At 47.0% G+C, this 21,272-nt stretch overlaps 1 protein-coding gene across 1 annotated transcript in view; it reads left to right on the top strand.

The window, feature by feature from the left end:
- Positions 1–21,272, top strand: part of LOC309573539 (GDNF family receptor alpha-4) — a gene marked incomplete at both ends in the record, with an annotated part of 63,861 nt that overhangs the window by 27,792 nt on the left and 14,797 nt on the right. The window lies entirely within an intron of this gene.

The following is a 21,272-nucleotide window of genomic DNA, read 5'->3' on the forward strand; positions in this document are numbered from 1 at the left end:
TTTAAAAATGCTATTTGGGACAGTTTTCCTGTCAGAATAGGCCTTGCCCAAAATAAAATGTAGAGAAGAGTTTGTTTCATTAGGGGGAGGGAGGATTGGTTACATAATTTGAGGCAAGCCCTTCCTTTTTGGTTTCAGTGAAGTTTCTTATGAGTTCTGCTTTGTAGAGTGACTTCACAGCTGAACTTGGGTCTAATCCTACAGTTTCACTACTCTGTGACACGAGCAACAAGATAACAGAGGGTCTCTTACCCTCTCCATGGGTAGCCACGAGACAGTGCCTTTACCCAGCCAAGCACATACACCGTCAGTACAGTATTTTTCTCAATTTGCAAGAAGTGACATCGATTTCCAGCTGGATCTATCATTTTTCTGGACCTGAGCACCACTGTGTTTTTCACATGAGGAGTTCTGTACCCAAAAGCACTGAGGTGATGTGGGAGCCTTGTTTCCAGCAGTGTTGTGCAGTTTTAGGAGCGTGTCCTTTACAGAGCACACTATCAGGAGAAATCTCTGGTGGCTGTGCCCATTGTGGTGCCTTGGCCGTGGCCCAGCACTGCCTCAAGGGCTCAGACCCTGCATCCAGCTCTACTTTGACCTGTGCTGTGGTATCCGTGGGAAGGAAGCCAGGATGCACAGCCTGGAAGGACCCGGGGACTGTGCGAGATAGGACTGCTCATTTCCGGGAATCTTCCTCTCCTATCTTGTAATTATAAAATCCCAGAATGGTTTGGGTCAGAAGGGGCCTGAAAGCTCATCCAGTTGCACTCCTTGTCATGGGTAGGGACACCCACTAGAAGGAGCATGGGTTGGTTGCAGTGTAGAGGTGGATAAACCTTCCCTGGGGCTACCTTGAGTGGTGGCTGCTTGGACAAGTCGTGGATGTGAACAACCGTGGCACAAAGTCACCCCTGCTGTGTGTGTGCACAGCCAGGCATCGTTCAGACACCAGCAAGAGGCAACGCAGACATGAGGTGTCTCTGCATTTTCACCTGGACACAACCAGCACAGACCCTTCCTCTCTTTGCAAGCTGAAAGGGGCGATCCCACGTGCACCCAGATGGGATTGTGGTGACACCAGGGAGGAGTCTGGGCTGCAGAGGGTGAGCCTCGTGTAACTGGTTCTGTAAAGGTGCCACAAGGCAAGGGATGGGACAGACACATCCATCGCACAGTTTTCTGCAGCTGAGCATGGATTGGAGGGCTTGTCCCTGCTCTCAGAGTAGCCAAAGTCCTGCAGTGCTCAGCAGGAGTTAGGTCATGACACTCAATTTGGTACAGTCCTGTAAGTGGCAAACGAAAACCAAGCATTTGGATTTTCATTTTCTTCACTTCTGATTTTCACTACAAAGAGAACATCACTGAATATTAGGGAGAATTTCTTCACAGAAGGGGTGATCGGGCCTTGGAAGGAGGTGCCCAGGGAGGTGTGGAGTCTCCCTCCCTGGAGGTGTCCAAGGAACACCTGGACATGGCACTCAGTGCTCTGGGCTGGTTGACAAGGTGGGGATCAGTCACAGGATGGACTCGATGCCCTTGGAGGTCTTTTCCAATCCTCTGATTCTGTGATTCAGAGCAGAGACTCTGCAACAACTTCGCTGACCACTGGCAGGGCCATGGCCTCCCCAGTACACGTTTGTGTGTCCAGGAGAGGAAGCAGAGCTAACCAGTCACACCAGCTCATGAAACTTGCCTTCAATCTCACACTTTTATACACCACTGACTTCACTGCAGAACTGACACCATCAAAAATAACATCAAAGCCTGTTCCTTGTGCACTAGAGGCATCTGTGATGTCAGCAAACACCCAGAGTCACCAAACTGAGCTCTGTGGAATTTCTGTGGTTTGAAAGTGGTGTAACTGTGATTAAAACCTTGTCCTTACATTAATTCATATTTCACAGGCCTTTTCTTGGATGTTTCACATTGTGAGTCTGCTGGGGAAATTCCAGCTGCATGTTCTAGGTTCATGATCTCTGATTTTGTCATCTATTCATTCTCTTGTCCCCGTGGCTACTCAATCAAAGAGAAGGAGAAGCACTGTGGCTGTCCCCCAGGCTGGTGTAAATCAGCGTAACATCAGTACAGTCTGAGTCAGCCGTGTCTTCACTCAGCTGTGCCAGCTTTAATTTCATGAAATTGGGGGTTTCTCCGTGGAGAATGGCATTGCAATGAGCTGGGAATATGCAGCACAAGTGTAGTATAGAATTCCCAGCTCACAAAAGCAGACTAGAGAGGGACTGCCTGGAGGGGGTGGATGGGCAGGGATGGTGGTGGTCCATGACTTAGAGCCAATGGACAGTGAAGTTTGTGACCAGCATCACTAGCAAGGGAACTGTGTGGTTCCATACCTGGCCCCCAAACATCAGCCCACACTTGTAGCAGATGTAGGAGGCTCGAGGATGCTTTGCTGAACTCAGGGGGCCTTCTCAGGTCAGAGTTCAACACACCTCAGTTGTGTTTCCATGAAGTCTGTCTCTGAAAATGTCCCATGAGAGCTCAGAGAAAACTGGAATTGGGTGCAGCATGAAATGAGCACTTCAGAGGGGATGTGGCCAGCAGTGGTACAGAGGCACCTTGAAAGAGAGTGGATTCAGCTCCAGAAAACAAAGGCTGAAATGATGAAAACCCCTCAAGGACTTAGGAACTACTTCCTTGTTGAATCACACGCTTCTGAATTGGCTCCCTCCTCAGCACGGGAGGCTCTCTGTGCCCCGGTGAGCACTGAGTGCCGTCAGCGGCTCTGCGCTTTGGGATCTGTTCCCAGGCACAGTCAGGCCATGAGCAAATGCCCTTGGCCAGCTAAGCCAGCACAGACACCTCTGTTCTGTGCCTGGTCCCAGCTCCAGAGTGCTCCAGGTTCACTCCAAGACCACCAGAAATAAACACCTGTGACTGCCACCTACTTGGCAGAACACCCAGGGTCTCAAAGCTCTGTGTGCCAGCATCTCCAAACTCACCTCCCAGCTGGAGGCATGAAATGGTTGAGGAACTTCCAATCCCATTGCTAGAAGCTAGGCCAGGAGCCCTCACCTGAGGTGCATCCCAGCAGGCATACACCCCAAAAAAGGCTGTGTGTCCTCCCTTGAGAACGTGGGGCTCACTGCTGATCCCACGTGTGCTCTTCAGCTGTAGAGGGTTCAGGAAGGGAGGAGGTTCCACAAGGACGGATGAGATGCCTGTGCCGCTCTCTAAGGCAGTTTGAAAACTTGAGAAATGTTTAGTGTTTATTTTGTGTTTATTTTGGAGATCCTGAGGACAGTGGGAGGTCAGCACAGGTACGTTACACCCACTAGTATCTTGTGAGGGAGGATGGTCTGATATTATCAGAGAAGGTTAAGGTAAAAAAGCCAAGCAGGTAAAAGACAGGCGGTGACAGATCCAAGGCTGTCTGCGCAATGTAATTCCTTTCCCCCGGTGCGTTTCCATTCTGATATGGTCTTTAACTGCATGATTGAAAATATTGATACTCGTCTTGGACAAGATAAAAATCTGTAGTGTGGAGGTATTGAATAACTGAAGACACAAATCCTCATCTTTGGTAGACAAGCAAGGCAGATGCTGTGAGCGTTTTCTTTAGCTGAATGCAGGCTCCAGGTTTCCAGTATGGGAGGCAAAACACAATCCCTCATGACAGGATGGTGATATTTCAGCAGAGAGAGGAGTTAGGGGCCATGGCAGACAGGCAGTGCTGATGATTTGCTGAGAAGATGTTGTGTGTGTGCACAGTACTCAAACCCTTCACGGGCACAGAACTGGCACAAACCAGCAGAGCTGAGGTGGATGTCAAAAAAATTGGGGATGGGCGCCCTCCCCATGCCTGGGAGGGCAGATTTTGAGTCACTGGATCAGTGGATTAAAGGACTACAGAAATCATTTATAATTCTGACAAGACCTCCCAGGGAGAGAAATTCTAAGGAGTGAAGTTGTTGCAGAAGGAAGATGAGTGGTGCAGTGATTCTGTTACCAAAGTGTTTCCAAGAACTTAATCCCCACAGGAAAGCAGCAACAAGAGGTGGGGGAAGAATTTGGGCCAGTTACAACCAAAGGAGCCAAAGAAAGCACGTTTTGGCAAGAAGGGTGATTAACCATTGGAACAAACTTCCTGGGATGGTAACAGATTTCTTTCTCTCTTGAGGTTTTCTTACCAATGAGAGCTCTTCTCTGGAAAACAGACTTGAGCCAAAGACAAATTACTGGGGCCATTATCACTGTAAGTGGAAGCAGTCCTTTGGCCTGTGTGAGGGAGGAGGTCAGCTCTGCCGCTGGGTCTGAGCTCGTGAATCATCCAGTGCTTTTGCTGTCCGAAGGGCCCTGCCCGGCTCCGACCCGCAGCGCTGGGGTTCGATCGGCCGCGTGCTGAGCTCAGCAGAACCGCGGTGCAGCACAGCCTCCGCAGTGCGGGTCCTGGCAGGGGGCAGGCGAGGGCTCCCGACCTTCACCCTCTTCCACTCAGGGGTGGTTTTGCTCCAAATGACTTTACACTGACCCACTTCTAGACTGTCAGCTCTGTTCTAGACACATTAGCTCTGTTCTGAGCATCCAGCCTCTGCTCATCTTTCATTCCTACAATCCCAATGTCCACCCTAATTTGTAGCCTCTCCTTGACCTCATTTTCTCCATAACACCTGCTAGTAACTCAACACAAGCCCACACAAGCAAGGGAGCTTGCACTCACACCCCCATGTGAAAAGGGCCCATGTGCTGCATGTCCAGCACTGTCCTCCTCTGGGACCATACCTGCTCTTCATGGGTGGGTCTGGCCCAGAGACAGGTTCATGCTCGTTCCCTCCTGGCTGTCGTCTCTTCCTCGTGGTTTCTGACTTTTGAAATGGGTGTAGCAATCTTTGGTGCCCAGGGACAGCACCCAGGGAAGGGCTGGAGCTGTGTCAGGATCTCAGGGAAAGGCTCTTCCCCCAGAGGCTGCTGGGCACTGCCCAAGCTCCCCAGGGAATGGGCACGGCCCCGAGGCTGCCAGAGCTCCAGGAACTCCAGGGTGGGGCTGTTGGGGGGTCTGGGCAGGGCCAGGGTTGGATCCATGATCCTGTGGGCCCCATTCAAATCAGGGTATTCTATGAGTCTGTGACCTTCTTTTCACCAAAACACTGAGTCATTATCTCATCTGGTGATTTCCAACCTGCACAGAATCACAGGATATTCTGAGTTAAAAGGGACATTCCAGCCCTCTCCTGCATCAGAACCTTTCTGCTGTTGAGCAGAAAGGCCAATATTGAGGGTGCCATGGGGAAATGCTGCAGCAGCTTAATTCTTCCTTGGGCACTGGGATCCTCAAGTTCATCCACACCTGAAAAAACACTTTGGAGATGGAAAGCAGCCACTGCAGCCTTATTGCTATCCCTGCACTCAGCCAGGAGCGCTGGCCCCAGACTGCAATAGCTCTGCAAACAGAACTGTGGCTCTCTAAGGTGAAAGGCAGCACAAGAACTGGACTTGACTGGTAATGTTGTCTCTGCCAGGCCCCAAACAACTCCGAATTACTTTTCATCATGAGGTGGAGGAAGGGGGTCCTCACGGTCAGTTGCTGGCACAGTTTCGTGTTTTCTTCAGCAGAGCAGCACAAGGCTGAGAGCAACTCCATGTGCCACGTGGGGAAAAAGGGTTATTGGAATAACAAACACCATTCAAGGAGAGCTGTGATTAGCTGGATTTTACAGACAGTTAGGACAAAAGCTGAACTTAATTACTTCTGGCTTTTTCAGCTGCCTCTGGTCTATTCAAACTTCATGACACTTAAAATTAGATTGAACACTCAACTTCTCTAAATTGGGAAACTGAAGTCAACAGAGAATAGGGAAGAGAGACCAACAACACTTTTACCTACATTGATTAGATGATAAAAAATGTGATTTTCCTTTAAAGGTTCTGTTGATTTAAGTGTCTGAAATTCACTGATGTGCAATAGAGTTTTTAATAGTACACATGTTCCTGGTAAATCTTCATAATCAATTTCCTTTATGCCCTTCTCTTGCATTTTCCATCATAATCATCTTTCCCCAGCTCTCCTCAGCAAGTAATTCTGAATTTCAGGCTTGTTTGCAACCTGCTGACCTTCCCCCGCCCCCAATATGAAACCTATGAATAATCATTGAAAGCGTGTCATAAATAATTGCGTGTGAACTGCAGCCAGTAATTAAATATTAGGATTCTGCTCCCGTTGCTGGGTGAACTCTTGTTTTACAAGGGTAAAAGAAGCCTTCAAGCAAGTTACTAGACCTTTGTATGGCTCAAGTTGTCTTGGATTACAAGATCATTTCTTACAGCAAAATTCATGTTTGGTTATTTAAGCTGAGACCGAAAACAGATTTCCATGACAGAAATAGTGAGGGCATGAGGAGAGAGTTCAGCACAAAGGTTCAAACGTTGCTTAATAATTTATTATTATTTAATTTCCTTCCATCCCCTGGGATCTCTAGTATGGAAGGAACACGTAATTGCTGTAACTCCAGGTCTAGTTCAGGTGAAGACACCGTGGCTCAAGGATGCTGCTCCTTCCCGGGGTTTGGGAAGTGCTGCTTTTGGGGCTGCCGTGCTTATGGCAGGAGGCACTGCTGGCTCTGTGCTGCTGTGGTGAGCAGAGAAAGCCTGTCCCACCGTCAGCAAACTCTCAACCTAACTGGCTCCAGGTGCTTTTTTTAATCCCTGACACAGGTCAGGGCTCTCCTCTGAACAATGAAGTTCATGGTGTCTGCTGTGGCCACATTCGACACCTGGGAGTTGCATTTTCATGATCAGCTCTCTCTGTTTCACTGCACCTTCAGCACTTGTTCCTATGGGACCAGGACTGGCCTCCAAGAGCTGTGTCCCTCCAATTTCATATGTCAAGCTACAGCTGAGTTGTTGCCCTGCCTAAAGCTCTGCTCAGTTGCTGCTCCCAGAAACGTGCAGGATTCCCATGGGACTGTGTCACGTCTGTAGCCCTCGGATACCTTGGAGTATCCCAAGTCATACTAAACACCCACAGGTGGGCAACTGGCTCCTCTAGTGATGCAGAAACAAAGATATCCATCTCAGGGGAGATAAACGGAATGATTTCCAAGACAATTATCAGAGAATCATGGAATGCCTGGGGTTGGAAGGGACCTTCAAGCTTATCTTGTTCCACTCCCTGACATGGGCAGGGACACCTTCCTCTAGACCAGGATGCTCCAAGCTGGCCGTGACTTCTTCTTTTCCGCTGTACAGCCCTTATATGACAAGTAATTAAATATTTGCTTTATACTGTATACTTTATATTTTATTTTTTAGCACACTGCCTTTGTTGTTCATTATCTGCCCATTTCTGCCCAGTGCCTCAACTCAGCAGCTCTGGGGGAAACCAATTTATCATCCTGGTTTTGGAACCACCCCAAGACTTGACCCATTTGTCTTCTCTCTTTCTCATCATGTTTCCACTGTTCTTCCTTATTCTGTGGCCTCCACATTGGTTTTATGCTTTTTATGACTCACAGTTACCCGGCTGAAATATCTCTTTGGCTCTCCCTTTTATGAGATGTGTTGGAAAAGACTCGCCAAGGCTGTGTAGATCTCACAGTGGAGCCTCTCGCGTCTCGGCACAGCTCTCTAAATATTACGCGAGGTACACAGGCACTGCTTCCAAAGGTACAATTCTCACCCAAGCTTGATGATTAAAATAGTATCTCTGGGTCTGACTGTCAGCTGATGTTCTGGGCAAGGTAGATACGTGCAGTGAGGATCACTCCTGTGTGTGAAGTGGTATTAATGCATAGGCTGGAGTTGTTAAGGGACTGTGCTGATATAGGCTGTGCCCTCGTGCTGCTGTGGGATGGGAGGATGGACTTCAGCTCCTTCTGGATTACTCGTGGCATGTCTTGAATTCCTGCATTTACAACCTCAGTGTCTCTTCAATGTGGAGTCTTGTTTATCCCAATGTAAGTTCTCATGGTTTTGTGTTTTTGCTGTTCCAACACATCCTGCCTTTTCCTTCCATGCCCTCCCACCCTCTCTTTGTAGTCTGTCTCCCCCATAAGCCCCACAGGCTATGGGAGTGATCCCAGCTAAGTGAGGCTCCCTGGGCTCTCCTCCAGTCACCCAGGGCACAGAAGTGATTCCAGAGAGTAGCTGCAAGTACTTAATTTAGGTTCCTCTTTGTATTTCCTAACTCCTAATCAGCTCTGTGTTGGTTATCTCTCCGCAGTGATGCTATAATAAATATTATCTACCTACACACAGTTACATTTGCATACATATGTATGTGTAAATACGTATGTATGGCTATGTGCCCAAATTCCAGTTGTCTTGTGTCACCAGTCACTTCTCAGTGCCTTTTCCCTTCCTCAGCTGAAATCTGTTCTGGTTTTTCCAACTTGGCTTCCTCCTCTAATTTCAGTGTATGCCTTATTTGTCCTCACTTGTGATTTGGGCTTACAAACTCCAGCCTTCATGTCTAATATTTAGTGTCAGAAGCAAAAAAAGGTCAGTGAGAGATGAAGGGATGATGGATAGATGCAATGACCTGTGCTGGTACCGACATGTACTCAATTTTGTCTTTGAACCCAGGGTTGCCTGGAAAAGTGTCACTGGAGGACGTGCATTGTAGCCCTGTGGCTTCGTAACATCAGGAGAAGAATCTTGGTTCTTTGATTTCAATCATCATTAATCTTCATAAATCTTCAGGAGGGTTTAGCTTTTGTTTGAATGAATTTTGCAACTTCCAGAGAAAACAGAGGCGGGGGAGTATAATTGAGTGCTTGTTTAGTGCCAAATCCATCTTAAAGCAGGGAATGCAAATCACATAGCAAGTGTTGAATTATATATGATTAAAACTGCTTCAGCCCCTGCAAAGAAAAATAAAAAATAGCCTTTTTATTCACCAGTTAATCACATACAAAAAAAAGTGGATGGAACAAAAATGAACTTAATCACAGAAAAAGGGGTCACAGTTCCTGTTTGACATATGGCTGGGATCCCCATCATAACCATGCAGTGCAGAGCATTTAAGTGCTTCAAAGAGGTACATTAAGAAGAGAGTTCATTGATAAACGACCCTTTAAAAATGGGTGAGATTCTGTCCTTAGCAACGAATACTCAAGGTCTGCACAGTTGTCTTGGCCCAGCTTGGCTGCTTTTGTGTTTTGCAGGCAGAGCTGGAAGGTTTTCCAGTGCTTTGCTATACGTAATGATGTGCAGGACAGATAAGACTGTTGAAACCACTGAAGGCAGGATCCAAATACTGTCCATTTTTGCTAACAATTGTTAGTCTGGCATCAGTTCAAACTCAACACCCGTGGACTTTTCCGATCCAGCAAGTGCCAGAGATCAAACAAGGAAAACGTAATTTTCTCCTCACTTCTCTACAGCAAGAACAGGGACCTGAAAATGACTCCTGGACCCTGCTGAACCAACAGCATCACACGATTTTAGGGCTGTTTGATGCAGTGGGTATCACAACTCCCCCGGAGAGCCTGATGAACTCTGTGTTCCGAGAACTCCGTCTTTGAAGGCATTGCCCTTATTTTGTTACTGGCAGAGTGGACAAGGGGATGCTGCGTGCTCTGCCTTCCAAGCTGCTCTGGACACAAAGGAGGGTGCAGAGTGAGCAAATGGGCTCAGCTTGCCCTGGAACAGCAGTTCCCTCAGATCTCTGGCAAGGATGGCAGAGGAGGACACAGACCTCCAGCAGGTGTTGTATGTGCTTTAAAAATCCAGCCACCTTTCTGCAGTTCGGTGGAAGTGTCAGCATTTGGAGGGAGCCAGTGGATAAAAACAGTGTTGGGAGCTGTGTTAGAGCCTGGTGAGCCAGGGAAGAGCTACCCAGGGAGTGCTGGTCAGGGACACCTTCCACTATCCCGGTCCAGCCTGGCCCTGAGCAGGGAGATGCCTTGTTCTGGGAGAGCCACACTTCGCATGGACTTTATTCCCCTTCCATTGGTGCCTGTCTCCAGTGTGGTTTGTTTGATTTGGAGGTGCCCGTCCTCGTTTCACAAGTCCACAGCAGCCACAAGGTCTCCCATGGACGGTGCCACGGGGACAGGGAACGGGAAGGGACCGTGTGCATGACACCTGCTGCTCCAGCAGAGAAGGGGGGATGCAGGAGTTGTTTCTGACAGGTGCTTTTGTAAATAATTCCACTGCTGGGGATTAAACAGACCCTCCATAATCTGTTCCACTTTTTAACTTCCCATATAACTTTTTTCTGAATATCAAACTAAATCTCCTTGCTGCACATTTACTCAGAATTGTTTCTCATCTTATGTCCCACGACAGTGGAGGGATATATATTACTGTCCACATCTAAAATGTCTTATTAATGTATCTGAGTGTTATGATCTTGTTTCTTCACAGCCTTCATTCTAAACTACACAAATCCTGTTCTTTCATCCTCACCTCAGCCTGCAAACCATTTATAATTTTAATAAAATTCCTCTGGGATCTTGTAATCTTCCTTAATTTGTGTTGTCCCATCAAAGGATGACCAAAACTCCAGCAAAAGCCTTACTGGAGCTGAGAAGTGCAGAATAATTGCTTCATGTGATAAACACATACCACTTATGTCCCACACCACATGGTTTCTGTTTTTCATCCTGTTTCTTTTCGTGTTCAGCCTGTGACCTCCTCAGCCTGTGACCTCCTCTCACCCCATGGTTATATCTCCCTTGCTTCTATTTCCTAGGTTTGCTTTTCCATCCTGTCTTTTCACACTCACATCTCCCAGTGCCACTTTTGCTTCTGGTCAGTGTCATCCTCCTGATTTCATACACTGCCTTAAACAGACCAAGATAATTTTGAATTCCAGTCTTGTCTTGCCCATTGCTTGTGACCCCCTCCTTGTCTTCTGTCAGCCACAAATTACAGAAATCTATTCTCTATTCCATCACTGGAGTCATTATGGGAATATTGAACAGTACCAGACTCAGGACAGACTGTCAGACACCTTCTTAGTCTGAAAATGTGCCTTTTCTGGTTTTGGAGCTCTGTATTCATGAGCACCCACTTGGCTGTGACTGCTCAGAGGCCACTCACTCTTATGGCACCTCATTTGGACCTGTGCCAAATAGCTTGGAGAGGTCAAATCACACATCACCCCCCACTTTCCTGGACAGTCTTATCCATGAGATTGATCTATGAGTTATCTGGTACCTTTGCCTGGTTCTTTAAAGAGGGCATTTCTTTGTCCACTCCTTTGGGATCTCATTCTTCATAAGAGTTGGAAGATAAAGATGTTACTTTTCTACCATTGCTTGTAGCTGATCTACACAGAAGCTCTGACAGTTTCCAGCAACACCTGGGAGAATGTATTTCTGTATAAGCAGTTCTGTGGCATGAGGGGAAATGGATTTTAAGGCAGAATTTGGAGGGGAAAATCTCTTATTCTATGGAGGGTGTGGTGGGACATGACAGAAGCAGCCTGGATGTCATTCTGAAGGTCTTGCCCAAAAGGGTCCACGTCCTCAAATTACTTTATCTCCTGCCCATCTCATCACCCACCACATGTTCTGACCTGCGCCACCGCAGAAGGTCAAGGTCTTGCTCTTGGTTATGTTAGAGAGGGAGAAACCCATGCCATGAGTGCCAGATCCATTCCTGCTCCCAGTTTACGAGTGAGCACCTGTCCATCAATGGATCCCCAGCACAGCTGTCCCTCTCCTCACCCTCAGCCTCGCTCCATCACCTCTCTCAGTTAACAGCTCCTCCACAGGAACTCCTGCAGCCAGAGGCTACGACAGATGGAAAGACCTTTGTGAATGTGAAAAAGAATGTGAATCACTGGATGGTACCTGGAGCAGGAAAGTGACACACTGCCAGGTGACCGGGGAAAAAGGAGTGCTGGGATCAAAGGGGGGTTACCTTAGGCTAAAACTTCAATAAACTGAAAATAAAATACCTCAGCAGTGGGGGTGGGTCACAGCTAAGTGATAGGTGAGGTTTGACTTACGCGTGGGGCCATTAAAAAGAGGAATCTGATTGAAAAGAAAAGAAAAAAAAGAGCGAAAATAAAGCAGTGTTGAGATGTTTTTAATGGCGCTGGTGAGCAAGGCATAGGAATCTGTGCTGTCAGATCCTAAACCCTCAGTGCTTCAGCCTCCAGAAATGCTCCTCTGTTCACGAGGCAGAAGTCTGGGCTATCTGCAAGCACTGAAAATAATTTTTTAAAACAGAAGTCACTGCAATATGCCTGCCCCTGGGAGCAGCAGGAAAGAAGAACAAGTCTCTCAGACTGAGATTAGATCCCAAACACTCAGTAGGAATATTCAGAGAAAATATTTTCCCTTGTGTACCAAGGGAGATATTTTGAAGACAATGGCTGGAGATGTGGGTTTTTTTCATGCTGTGATCTGCCCTTTGTGGGTCTTTGCAAATTGCCCTGACCAAGAAGACTTCACAAGTCCGCGTTTCCAATGCCCCTGATGGGACATGTTCCTTATGAAAATTTCCCTCTGGTTTTTAACTTGCTCCTAAGGTTTTTTACAGGAAAATGCAAGAATTATTTGAAAGAAATAAGGACATTGTAATCCACATAGACTGGAGGGTGGGGGAGAGGGCAGCAAAAGGGTCAAAAAGTGGGGCATGGCAAGAAGAAATTGAATTTAAAATCAGAAATGTGGGATATTTGGGAGAAAGTGTAAGTGAATTGATGAGTCTGATACATAGACTCTGGCCAAAGCCATGTGATTACAGAAATGCTGCTTTGACAGCTAAGAAAGATTTGCAGGGTTTGGCTCCCAGAATGAAATGAGATGACTGTTCTTTCTGGGATGTTGTGCTGGAGGATTCCAAGTGAAACAGGAGTGCCAGCTTCGTCAGGGAGTTTTGCCAGCCAAAGAGAGGAAAGCAAGCACCTGAGTTTGGGCAAGCTGTGGCAGACAATCAGAGAATAGTCTGGGTTTTGAAGAGGCCTTTAAAGGTCATCTGTGCAGCTCCCTGCAATGAGCAGGGACATCTTCCACTAGATCCCACTGCTCAGAGCCCCATCCAACCTGATCTTGAATATTTCACCCGAAGATCAACCACCTGGCCAGTAAATCCCTCTGTGAATGGCTCAGGACAGTGTGACAGAACTCCTGTGCACTTTGGTGTAATTGTTTCCTCAAACACTCTGCAAAAAGCAGCTTCATGTATAGAGGGATGCCTTTGCTGCAGGAGATGTTAAGGAAAAATATTCAGGTAGGGCAAATGGATCTCAAAAAAAAATTGACCCCAGTTTCACTGTTCTAAAGAAATGGCTCATTCACCTGTGAGAAGACAGGAGGGTGTTCAGCTTTAATTTTCCAGCTGCATCCATGGAGTTTGAGTAGTGTAAACCAGGAAAACAAGAGCTGAGAGCAGGCACTGTCCTGGGAGTGTTTGAGGCTTGAATGCTGTGTGGGGAGCAGCACAGGCCGTGCAAATCTGGTGGAGGAGATTCCTCTGATCTCGAACATTGTCGGGAATAAACCTCTGGAAGCTGTGGCAAAAGAGAAGACAGTGCAGAAAGCCATTAACAGTGTCACTGGAAGGAGGTTTGGGAGCTGCATATCAATCCAGATCAGAGCTTTCTGTAACTGACAGCACAGTGTACAGATGCAAGAATTAGCAGTGTCAGTGCAACAGCCCTGAGGGGTTCTGTGGAATCTGTGAGATCATGAAAAATCTACTGCAGTGGCCACAAGTGGACACAGGGAGGAAATGGATTTGTGGAAATTGTCAAGAGTTTCTGCCTTGGAGACAAAAACCAATGGTGTTGGGTCAGATGTGGTAGACCTGTGAATGGTCCATGGTACTCTGAGACTGCATTATTAGAGACTCTTACATTAGGTTACCCTGTAGGAAACAATAAACCTTTATGTGGCGCATATGGGCTTCCAGAGCGGTCATTTTTTACATCAGTGCGCAGTTAATTAATAGGACTTTGCAAGATTTTGAAGAGTTGGTGAAAGCCAGAACTCTTCTGTCAGTTGGTTTGAAGCAAACTGGAGCTAAGGGAGTTAAAAAAATCTCAGGTATTTAATTTTATATGTGTATAAAACCATTACAGGCACTGAGAAAGATCTGAATCTCACTCTGCTGGACTTAAGCAGACTGCCTTTAAGGCATTGGGTGTTGTTAGCTGAAATTTTGCTTAAAAAGATGAGAATTAGACTGCCTTGCTTATCCAAATCTGGGCTGGGAAGCTGAGCTTGTCTTGATGCACAGATAGAGGAATAAAAGTACATGTACAAAATCAAATGATATTTGAGGAGCTCAGTTACTTCAGACTCTCTGGCTGATGACCCCTGAATGCTGCTTTAGTGGCAGATGAGCATAAACTGCAACATGAGAAGAATTTTTGCTTGTAAAAGGAGAAGATGCAAAGGGTTTAATGATGAGGTTGGTCTAGGAAAGAGACCAAGAGAACAAGTCAGCAGCATGTGTTCCAGTATCCAATCACAATATCGGCCAGTGAAACTTTTCTTTTAAAGATAAATCTTGCTCCAGGTGTGGACTGTTGAGGAACCCCACACACCACTGAGCTCTTCGGGGATCTCAGTGACTGCAGTTAAAGAATATTCAATTATCGCTGCTCTGCCTTGAGCAAGGCAGCCCTTTGGAGCACCAGGGCCACGCTGTACCAGGAGCTGCAGCACACAGCACTTGCTTTCCTCTAAAGACTGGAAAATCAGCCCCATGGCAATTACTGGTCAGGAACTTGAACATACAGCCTCAGTGGGGGAGGCTGTTGTGAGTGTCCAGCACGTTGCTGATAGCACAAATACGGCTTTGCTTAAATTACTCCTTGGTTATCCCAATTTCCCCATGTAGAGACCTCCATTTGTCTTTGCATGCCTCTGCACATGACCAAGCCCCCTTTTCCCATGCTTCTGACATCTGCAGAGTGCTCCTCACCTTAGACTTACATCCTTCTGCGTGTTCCTTACCTTAGGCTTATATCTAGGACTTGGAATTTTGATTTCCCTTGTGTGTGACAAATCCAGCTGATGTGGCACTTGACGACATGGGTCAGTGGTGGCCTTGGCAGTGCAGGGGGAATGGTTGAACTTGGTGGTCTTAAAGGGCTTCTCCAACCTAAATGGTTCTATGATTCTGTATGCAGGTGAAATATTAGACTTGAAGCCACAGAAAGACAAGGGAACAAACCTCTTGCTCACCATCATCTTTCAGGTGAATAGGGACATGTCTGAGCCCTGCCCAGCACATGGGGACATCTCTGGATGAGGAACATGACAGGTCAGAGATGGGAAAGAAGATCACAAGGTGATGTGATTGAGCAGACCCAGGCAGAGTTAGACCAAAAAAGGAGCTGTCCTGGTTCTGAGTTTGTTTTGCTCAGCCTCAGCAGAGAATCTTTATGTCTTTACCGCTGGCCAGGACATTTTAAAGTCAAATTTAGGTGGAACTTACAGTCTTACATATCTTCTCTAAGTACTTAAAGATCACCTCTGGCCCTTGAGACCTCAGTTGTCCTTACTGCTCTATGCTAGACATGGTCTCATCTTGACATATGAGGAGCTGATATCCAGAGACCACCAGTTATCCCACAGGATGGGATGCTTAATTTTTAGGCACCAGTGTCAAGACCCTGGTGATCACAAACCCCATTCACCCTGTGTGGTATAACTGCCCAGCTTTGGGAATGGGAGAACCTCTGTTCCAGCAGAAATCAGGGACTGAAGCTTCCCAATACACCAATATCATGGTGTCCCCAAATTTCAGCAAGGAATGAATGTGACATGGATCATTTTCTCTGCCAAAACTTGCAGCTAGTTGTGTGATCTGTGTTTCAGATACCCAGTATTTCAGAATAACTTGTATCCACTTTGGGACTTCATGGTTCCTCAAAAGTTCTAAGCCTTCTTCCTGGTCTGATGGATTAAACTTATCTAGAATAGATACACAGCTATTTGCAACCAGGCCGGGCACCGAGCGTGATCTTCATCCCCTTTTCATAAGAATACTGTTTATAGCTGATTTGGTGATTAGTCTGGCTGAGTCAGTCCAGCAGGATGGGGCATTCCAGAGGCATCTTTAGAAAACAAAGGCTGAAGCCTTGTCAAAAAGGATGTGCTAGTGTAGGAGAGTAATGATATCTAGGGAGACTTCACCCCAAGTCATCATGAGGGTTTTCATGATCAATTCTGTTCTCCTTAAGGGTAATGGAGACATGATACAACTTGTCATGTATAAATCTGTGATAAACAGCAAGATAGATCAGAGGAATGTTTTCTTCTGGGTTTGAGTCCATACAGCGGGTTGGTTATCTTCTACATGGATCAGCGATTAGAGGAGAAGGAGATACTCAGTGAGTGTTACTGTGTTTATTTGTATCTCCTCCGTACCTGTAAGGTCCTGTGTGGAGGCACCGATCAAATACAGACAAAAGAGTGCTCACAATGTGGAAGCAAGGGTCAGAACTGGAGAACTACAAAGAGTCGGGCAGCACATTTTTAATGCCTGCTCGAGACACGCAGCACGTCATTGGCCTTTCCAGTATTGCTTTAACACCCTCAGACTTTCCTGAGATGCTCTCAGCCAATTCTGCCACCCCAGTGCTGGCTGGGAAGGATCGCTAGGAAAAGATCAGTTTGCAGTGTGGGATCTCATTATGTGTGTGTTGTGTTTGTAAAACCATGGACGTCCACAGAGGACTGTCAGCAATGAGTGGTGGTGTCCTCTTCAGGTGAGCTGCTCTGAGTTAACGCTGGGGCAGCCCTCAGAGTGGTCATGGTGTTGGGAGCATGGAACATGCACCAAGATTGGGGCAAGACAGGTGGAAGGGAAGGAAACTTTTCCTTGCATGGAGAATGGCATCCCAAGGGAGGTTTCTGGGCACTACAAAATCCAGGTGACAGCTCTAAGTTCTGGACAAGGCATGTGGGATCTCGTGGGAGGGCTGTTCCCAAGCAGGCTGGGGGAAGGAGCGAAGGTGTGGCAGAGGTGTCCACTGCGGCTGCTCTGCAGGTGTTTCAGCAGCAAATGGGACGTGACATTTGAGCTGTATGAAAGTTTGTTCCTTGTGTGATCCTGAGCATTTGGCTATAAAATCATGACATGAAAACACAGTTTAAACAAGGTTTTGCAGAGGCCGCCTGCATTAACCACCTGGGCCCATTCACGCATAACTATTGGTTTATGGATATTTGGGAAATACTGGGAATATTTCTTCATATTTCTTCTACTGGGAATATTTCCCATCAATTTTCACTCCAGGACAACTGTTTGTAATAGCTTGTTTCTGACAGCTCCAGGGAAGTTTAAATGTTCTGTGTATCAGACAGTTGCCTATCAGCAAGTACCAACATTTAGTTGGATTTAATTTTAAGTTTAGTGTTCGGTTTAATCTGACCCGGGCTGTGAGGATTGTCCTGTGGTGGCCATTCCCACCAGCTGAGCACAGCAGGATGGTCTTGTGCCCATGTTTCTGCCGGTGTCTCACACCAGCACAGAATGCAAGTACTCCTTGCAGTGTCCTCTCCCAGCCATTTACATGGCCTGTGTACTGGCTGGGAAACCAGCTCTGGCACAAAGGCCAGGCTGGGCAGGGCTTGGAGCAACCTGGTCTGGTGGAGGGAACTGGAGGGGCTTCCAGGTCCCTTTCAACCCAAATCTTCTGTGTTTCTGTAAAGACAACCATCCACCTTTGCAGGCAAAACAAGGCTAACCTAGAAGGGTAATAAACCACTCCTGTTGCTTTCTTTGAGGTTTTGGGTGGTTATTCTCCTATTAGCTGCAAATATTGTAAAAGCAAACACCAAATGCTTTGGGGTCAACAGCTTGTCATGGAAATAAAGTGTTCAGCACTCTGTAGAACTGTGTGTGAATCACAGAATCATGGAGTCATTGAGGTTGGAAAAGACCTCCAAGACCATCGAGTCCATCCCGTGACTGATCTCCACCTTGTCACCCAGACCAGAGCACTGAGTGCCACATCCAGGCATTCCTTGGACACCTCCAGAGATGGGACACCTCCACTGCCTCCCTAGGCATCCCCTTCCAATGCCTGACAACTCTTTCCATGGAGAAATTCCTGCTGATGTCCACCCTGAGCCTGCCCTGGCCCAGCCTGAGGCTGTTCCCTCTCCTCCTGTCCCTGTTCCCTGCCAGCAGAGCCCGACCCCCCCGGCTGCCGCCTCCTGTCAGGGACTTGTGCAGAGCCACAAGGTCCCCCCTGAGCCTCCTTTGCTCCAGCCTGAGCCCCTTTCCAGCTCCCTCAGCCACTCTTCATAGGACTTACTGTCTACACCCTTCCCCAGCTTCATTGCCCTTCTCTGGACATTCTCCAGCCCCTCCAATCAGGAGTGTAAAAAGATTCACACCTAATTCAAATATAAACTGCAGGGGAGGGGGATGTATCCCAGAGCCCCAGGTGGAACTGGTGTGGTTCCTCCTAAACACCAAGTATTGGTTGAGTAAGAAAGGGAGAGAGGACTCCACGTTGGTGCTCTCCAGGCATTTTATTCCCTGTTTCCAGCCCCCACGGAATCACCTTCACACTGCTGTACCCCAGGCACAGCTGCACTTCCTTGAGGAAGGAAATTATCTCCTTGGAGGAGAGTCAGCCCTGCTTGGTCAGCAAAATGCACTTTGAGACACCTGTATGAGAAGAACTGAGGGTCTGTTAAAATGGGAAGAGACAGGTTTTTCTCTTACTCCCACACTTTAGGAGTAACTCTGGGTAAATGGCACTGAGATAAGAGTGAGCAGAAACAGATGTGGAGCACCGCTACAAACAGGATGTGAAAATAAACTCATTACTCCATCTGCCCACCGTAAACAGCGTGAAATTAGCAGCGAGTGAGGAATAAAACTCCAGACAAATGGCCTTTTAAAGGGAGCAGAGGGAGCTGGAAGGGCTGCTGTCAGAAAAGCAGAGGCACAGAAAGCCCAAGCCACACACAGCTCGGTGCGTATCCCAATTCCCTGGTCAGTCAAGGAGGAGGAAAATCCTGCGGCACAAAGCCTGCAAGGAACTATTTTTGAAGGCAAAACCAGAAAGGCCACTCCATCTTTGGGAGAGAAGTCCTAATACTGCTCTTGTCCCTGCCTGTTAGGAAGCACCATCAATTTTATAAGTCAGGGAGATTTTTTTCCCTAAGAGGTGCTGTCTTAATGTTGCATAAAATTACTCTCTCAGGGGCAGTGTGAGGAGAAAAACGTGGTGTTATGTTGTCTCAGTTGCAAAGACATCGCTAACAATAAAAGCCCCTGAATGATTTGGTTTTTAAGTGACACAATTACGGAACGGGTCATTCGTGACACTCCAAGTGGCTTCAAGCACCTCTGTCATAAAGTCTGAATGGGGGTGTTTTATGGTGTGGGTTTGGGCTGTAAATACTCACCCCTGGCCTTTGTTCTATGAAGCAAGGCTCCGTTTGAGGATATATTTACTTAAAATTTTGCAGGAAAATCTCTCAAATGGTCAATCTGTTTGATTTATTTAAATTGAGGTCCCAAAGTGTTTTACAGCTTTTACACGCTGGTTGTGTTTATAACCATCCTGGGGGAGTATCTTCTGCAATTCATGTAGCGGAGAAAGGGAAGGAAGGTCATAATTTCTATTTTAACCTACTTTTCTAGCAGCTGACAGGACACTGACAAAGTCATCTCTTCTAGAATGCAACCTGCTGGGCTTTATCCTCATTCAGAGGAGATCCTTTGGAGAAAGCCAGAGTAAAATAAGCCAAGTACTTGTTTCTTTATTCCTATGGATTCTGCTCAGATATGTTCTCTAGCTCATTTTATGGATCTCAGTGAAATTGCAAATTGCCCAAATGATATTTCAAGGAAACTGGTTCCCTGTGTTCGAAGTTCTTCAGTATATGACAGCCCAAGGCAGAGTTTCCTACATATTGGAAATAATTTCTCTCTCCACGTCTGGCAGATCCAAACAAGCCTTGAGTGCTAAATAAACCAGGTCTATGAATAAATCAGGGCAGGAGAACTCAAATTTGAGATGGTGTGAGATTTGAAATACCTGAAAACTTGACGTTGGCCATGAGGCACTTCGAAATAGTCTGCAGTTAGATGAAAGGTTTTTCATTTGAGATTCCACTGGGATATTTCAGGAGGAAACCTCCTGGTGGGTTCACCCAAAGTTTGTAATAAACAAAATTGAAGTATCTGAACTCCAGCTGCTACTTTCTACTCTAATCAAGAGCAACAGAGGCAGCTTCTTCTTAGCAAACACACTGTGGCTGCTGAGGGAACAGAAATGGATATACTGCGCTCGAGTGCTGAACTGGGACGTGCAGAAATTAAGGAGAGGTAGCAGTTGGAAGGCAGAAAAGGGGACTTTATGAAGAGATCAGCAGAGTCTTGGAGAAAGCAGAGATTTCATGAAGCCCTCAGGGATGGAGATCAGGGACTCACATTTTTCTCAGGAAGCAGGATTTTCTAATATCCTCCAAAGTGGGTCTCAATAGAAGCAGACACTGGAGGGAGTCAAAAACAGATGGTCTTTTCTATCCTTAGCCTTCTGGTTCCTGTCCAAAGGGAAGACAAGTTATGTTAGAGACAGAGAGTTCCTTTGGGAAGTATTTGAGAAGTTCTTCTTCAAGGTCATGACAGCAGTTTCTGTTTTTATAGTACAGCAGGATCCAAAATTACTGTACGGGCACTGGAACTGATTCTCCCCTTCCATAAACCAGGTTTGCCTCTTCCTCACTCTCCCAAGCCATGGTGCAGTCATGCCTGACCTACGTCAAATGCTCCAGAGCATCACACCAGCTGGAAGGGGTGAGATTCGCCTTGTCCTGACCCTGTCACCTCTCTGCCACCTGGGTGTCACACAACCATGTCCTGCTGAGCATGGCTGAGCCACTGGCCCTGCCCTTTGCCAGGAGCAGCGGTGCAGCCATGAGCCTTGGGGTGAGCACACCCCAGAAGTCAGTCTGGATGTGTCCGGGCTGCTTTAGCGAGGAAGAGAAATAAATAACACAGGATTGGTCTGCTCCAGGCCCTGGGGCACAGCACCACCGAGCCCTGATGAACTAATTTGTTGGTGTACATGTAGCAGTAACATCCTCCTCCCATGCTTTGGGCTCTCCTCTCCAAATGGGGAACAGAGAATTTTGTATTGGTAAAGGAACTCTGAAGAGAATTTACAAAAGCTTGGAAAAAGCCAAGACTGAAGCAGTGGGAGTCCTGGGGAGGTGGTAGCAGTGAACAAGGGCCAACTCCTGGGACACATGTGGGCTGACTACATGTCAAAACACCCACACAGAGCCATTTATAGCTCCAGGAAGGTGTAGGCACAGTTAAATCATGTTCAAGGAGCAGAGGCCAGGGTCTCCATAGCATTGGGCTACTGTTAAATTTGG

The sequence above is a fragment of the Coloeus monedula genome (genome assembly GCF_965178545.1).
Source record: "Coloeus monedula genome assembly, chromosome: 5".
Taxonomy (NCBI): Eukaryota; Metazoa; Chordata; class Aves; order Passeriformes; family Corvidae; genus Coloeus; species Coloeus monedula.